Below are 6,000 nucleotides of genomic sequence, written 5' to 3'. Positions count from 1 at the left end.
AATATAAGCCAATTTTTAAATATCTAATTGTAAAAATATCCATTAAAATTTGTTTTAAAATGCCATGTGGGCTTAGATTTATTAATTTCTCATAGGATAATAATCCTCATAGCATTTTCTCCTGAGGAGAAATAAAACGTTACCTTTAAAAAAACAAAAAACATTGGTCACTATAAGTAGAAGTTATTTTTATTAGGAAATACTGTAGCATTATGATATTATGCTTTTCCCCCCCTATGATATAGGGGAGGAAAGATGAATGAAAAGAGTAGTGGAGTTGAGTATCTGGTATTGAGTTCTTCTTTTGATGTGTAATACTTTGGTATGGCACTTAATCTTCTAAGGCTTCAGTTTTCCCAAATGTAAAATGAAGAGTTTGGCATTAGATGGATTTTCAAGTTTCTTTTAGCTCCAAGATTATCTCATGCATCTTATATTTTAATTTTTCACACATTATTTTTGTGTGTGCAAAAAGTTAATGAAAATAAACATCCTGAAGTAGAAGAAATCTAAATAGGTAGTAAGGAAATAATTAAATTATTAAATATCTCCTGCTTTGTATATAATTTTGCATTGAATTTATGCTTTTATTACATAAGTGTGTTGTCAATTAGATGATAATGATACTTTTTTCCTATTAAAATTTAAGAGGCAAATTTTAATTTTCTTGGTTTTGAAACAGAATCGATCGTATATTGAGACTAAACGTGAAATATGCCCTTATGGCCAAATCTTTTTTGTAATATGTAACAATGATTTTTGTAAACTAAATATCTGTACACTGAATCATTATCCCTTAGAGGTGATACACTTTCAGTCCCAACAAAACTCCTGACAGGAATCAGATTAAAATGTGAGTAGGAATTGGACAGCTGGATGGCTTACTTGATTGAGAACCAGGTTTGTAGGCTGCTGATTCTGGGTTCAAATGTTGCCTTGTTTACTTCCTAGCTGTATGACCCTGGGCAAGTCACTTAATCTCCATTGCTTAGGCCCTACCACTCTTATCTTCCTTGGAACTAATACGTAGTATTGATTCTAAGATGGAAGGTAAGGGTTTAAAAAAAGATTGTAATTGGGAAATATTTAACAAAAATAAAAATACAACACAGTATAGGTAATGTAATTTGTGGAATTCATTTACAGCCTACAGAGATCTATTTTTATTTGAGTTTGATACCACTGACTTAGGTTATGACTTCATAGAAAATCCCCTTTTCCATTAGTATTAAATTTATTCCCATTTCTTTTTATTTTAAGTTTCTGTGTTTTCATTTCCCTCTCTCCCATAATAATACTCTTTAAACAAGTATTATTATAGGAGAACTTTTTTCATCTTGAGCCTTTCCTGAATGACATTCCCTATAACCAACTGCCTTTTGGATATATGTTTTTTTCTTTTTTAAAACTCTTCCTTCTTAGATTCAATACTATGTATTGGTTCCAAGGCAGAAAAGCGGTAAGGGCTAGGCAGTGGGGGGTTAAGTGACTTGCCTAGGGTCACAGCTAGGAAGTGTCTGAGGTCAGATTTGAACCCAGGGCCTGACTCTCAATCCACTGAGCCACCTAGCTACCCTCCTTTTGTATATTTTCAATGGGTTGTCCTCTAGGCTCAGCATAGTCAGAACAGTCTTTCCTCCTCAAAAATCTCTTTTCTTTCTAACTTCCCTATTTCAGTCAAGGGTTCTGCTATCTTTTGAGTCACTCAAATTTACAGACTTGGAGAGTTAGCCTTAATTCACTCATCATATCCAGTTCAAGTTTTGTTGATTGTACGATCTTGGCATCTATCCTCTTGTTTTCTCTCATGGCTACCATGCTAGTTCAAGCATCACTTCATTCTTGGACCACTGAATTGGCTTCCTAAGAGATCTTTCCTCAAGTCTGTCCCATTATCAATCTATTCTCTACACAGCTATTAAGGTGACATTCCTAAAACAGGTCTGACTATAGTTGTTTGCTTACTTTAAAAAGCTACAGCAGCCTTTTTTACCTATAGTATAGAATACTAACTTCTCTGTTTGGTATTGAAACTCTTCACAATCTGGAACTTGAGGCATGCTGCTTCCTTGCAGATTTTCAACGAGGTGCTAGATGATCATTTGGATCACTTGCTGGCCTTCTTATAGTCAGAATTCCTTTTTCATTTGGTTTGGACTCTCTTGGTGTGGCTATTGGGTTCCCTTCCAACTCATGTTTTGTGTAATTCTATGATACTTTGCCTAAAGGCTTAATATACTCATTCATTCTACATTTTAACCAAATTGGTCTGTTTGCTGTTCTAGCTCTGTTTTCCCTTAACGTCTAATAATTAGATGTTTCATTTCCTTGCCATTCCATAACTGTCCCCATATGCATAATGTTGTCCCTCTTTATCTCTGCCTCTTAGAGTTCATAGCTTCCTTAAAAATTCAACTCAAAAAAAAATTCATCTCAAATGCCACATGCATGAAGCTTTCCCCTAAGGTGTTTATCTTCATTCTCCATAAGTTACCTTATATTTATTTTTCATTATCTTACATTTGAAAATGTTTTTCATCTTTGAAATCTAAGCTTTTGGAGGTTAGGTGTTGAATTTGTCTTTTGTATTTGATTTGTGGTGTTCTTAATATATGGTCTGCATGATTCTTAAGTGCAGCTTCTCTTTTGAGTTTGACAGCACTGCTCTAGGCAGCTCACTTAAGACTATAAATTGCAGAGAAGATGCCTTGGTAGGAGTTTCCTCTTCTGGGTATGCTGTATAATAATGAAATCTCAGTTGTCCAATCTGTCTCATTTACACAAAATGATTCTTTTAAAAAAAGAATTAAAAAAAAAAAAGAAAGTTTTAGGAAAGGTAAGAAGCAACATGACATCTCTTAAAGCAGGAAGTCAGTAGGCAAAGAGATGAGAGAGGGAGATTATTTCAGGCAAGGGGACAGGCAGAGAAAATGCCCAAGAAAGAGAGATGGAGTGTCTTATTTGTGGAACAAGGAGTGCCATGGGATGGAAGAATATCTCTTGGAGAGTAAGATAAAGACCAGAAAGGTAGGAGAGAGCTACATTGTGAAGGACTTTGAACCTTAAACAGATGATTTTGTATAAATTGAGGTCATGGGTAGCTACCGGAGTTTGCTGAGTAAGGGGTTGGGGTGACATGGTAGGCCTTGTGCTTCAGAAAAATCACTTCGTGGCTAAATGGAGGATAGATTGGAGTGGGGAGAGACTTGAGGCAGGCAGACCCGCCAAGTAGGTTTGTTCAATAGTTCACAGTGTGAGGTGTAAAGAAAGAACCTTATTAAACTGATAGTGATGATCAGAGGAGAGAAAGGGATGTATTTAAGAGATGCTATAAAGGTGAAATTGGCAGGCTTTAGTAGCAGTTTTGAATATGGAAGATGAGGAGTCACAGATGACTCCTAAATCATGAGCCTGAGAAACTGGTAAAGAATGTGTACTCTACTACAGTGATAGGGAAAGTACGAAGGGGAGGGTTTAGGGGGAGATTTTAAGCAGAGCGATGATAATCCTTGGGAGCATATGAGTTTATAATATAATATATTTATATGTAATGTAATATATAATATAATTATGAGCATTATGAGATCATAAATGAAGTAGTTTAGACAGAAAAGAACTGGTCTCTGGACAGAAACCTGTGGTACACCTACAGTTAGAGAATGCATGATCTGGATGAGAATCTAGCAAAGAAGACTTGAGAGAGAGTGGTCAGGTAGGGAGGAAGAGAGGTAGGAGACAGTGGTACACTAAAAACCTAGAGAAAGGAGTCTCAAGAAGTAGAGGATGTCAACAACTGAAAAAAGTTCATTGAATTTCGCAAGTAAGACATTATAACTTTGGATAAAATAGTTTGGGGAGTCTTTCACAGTTGGTCATCATACAATATTGCTGTAACTGTGTGCAGTGTATTTTAGGTAATGCTTAATTCGTTCTGCATCAGTTCACAACCCTATCAACAGTGCATTAGTGTGCCAATATTGCCACATCCCTTTTAACTTATCACTTTCCTTTATTGTCATATTGACCTATCTGATAAGTATGAGGGGTGATACCTCACAGTTTTAATTTGCATTTTTGTAATCAAGAGTGATTTAGAATGTTTTTTCATATGATTATTGATAATTTTGATTTCATCTGAAAATTACTTGTTCATATATCCTTTGACCATCTGTCAATTAGGAATGGCTTGCATTCTTACAAATTTGACTTATTTCTTTATAAATTTGAGAAATTAGACCTTTATCAGGGAAATTTGTTATAAAATTTTTTTCTCAGTTTGTTGTTTCCCTTCTAATCTTGGTGACATTGGTTTTGTTTGTACAAAAGCATTTAAATTTAATATAATCAAAATTCATTTTACATCTTAGAATGCCATCTTTTGTTTGGTCATAAATTTGTTCCTCCTCCATAGATGTCGTGTAAACTGTTTTCCTAATTTACTTTTTTTGTCACTCTATATCTATTTTGACCCTCTCTTGGGATAGGGTATGAGATACTGATCTATTATATCTAGTTTCTGTCATAATGTTTTCTTTTTTTCCCAGCTGTTTTTGTTTAATAGTGAGTTCTCCTCCCCAAAGCTGGAGTCTTTAGGTTTATCAAACACTTAAGTTGCTGAGGTCATTTACCCCATATATCTAATCTATTCCATTGATCCATCATTCTGTTTTTTTAGTCAGTACCAGACTGTTTTGATGATTGGTCCTATGCTAGGCAATTTTCTTCACATTTTTTTCCCATTAATTCCCTTGATAGTCTTGATATTTTGTTCATACAGGCGAATTTAGTTATTTTTTCCAATTTTGTAAAATAATTTTTTAATAATTTGGTATGGCACTGAATGAGTAAATTAATTTAGGTAAACTGTCATTTTTATTATATTATATCTGTCCACTCATGAGCAATGAATATTTTTCTGATTGTTTAGATCTGACTTTATTTGTGGAAAGTGTTTTGTAGTTGTGATCATATAATTCCTGTGTTTGTCTTGGCAGGTAGATTCCCAGGTATTTTATATTACCTAGAGATAATATTTTTATTCAAAGATATTTTATTTTTTCAATTACATGTAATAATTTTCAGTTTATATTTTCCAAAATAATAAGATCCAAACCATTCCCTCCTCCCACTCAGCAATTTGATTTGGGCCATATATGTATTATCATGCAAGATACCCTTCCTTTGTAAGAGCAAACTTGTACAAAACCAAAACTTCAAAATAATTTAATAAAAACTATAAGTAAACTGATATAAAAGATAGTATGCTTTGATCTGCATCTGACTCCCATCAGTTTTAGAGAAGTCTAAATGTGATTTCTCTTTCTACCTTCTACTGTTGAACTTTGGTAATATATAGAAATGATGATGATTTATGTGGGTTTATTTTGTGCCCTGCAACGTTGCTAAAGTTATTATTTCAACTGGTTTATCAGTTGATTCTTTAGGATTCTCTAATTTTCCTTATTGCCTACTTTAATTTCTTCAATTTCTTTTTCTTTTCTTATTCCTAAAGCTATCATTTCTAGTACAAAATTAAATAATAGTGGTCATAATGGACATCTTTGTTCCCAGATCTTATTTAGAAGACTTATTTATCTATTAATCTTATTCTACTGCAGATGATACTTGATGATAGTTTTCAGTAGAGATTACTTATCATTTTAAGGAAGGGCCAATTTATTCCTATGCTTCCTAGTGTTTTTAATATTTTGTCAAGGATTTTTTTATGTATCTATTGATAAATCATGTGATTCCTATTAGTTTGGTTATTAATATTATCAATTATGCTAATAGTTTTCCTAACATTAAACTAAATCTGGCATAAATAAATAATAAAATAATAACAAGCAATAAATAATAAAATAAATAATAAACAAAATTCCTGCTATAAATCTCACCTGGTCATAGTGAATGATCTTCATGACATATTGCTATATTCTCCTTGCTGATATTTTATTTAAATTTTTTGCATTGATATTCATTTAGGAAATTGGTCTGTAA

Source organism: Gracilinanus agilis, chromosome 2 (genome assembly GCF_016433145.1).
Source record: "Gracilinanus agilis isolate LMUSP501 chromosome 2, AgileGrace, whole genome shotgun sequence".
Classification (NCBI taxonomy): domain Eukaryota; kingdom Metazoa; phylum Chordata; class Mammalia; order Didelphimorphia; family Didelphidae; genus Gracilinanus; species Gracilinanus agilis.
Note: the sequence above shows the minus strand (reverse complement) of the source record.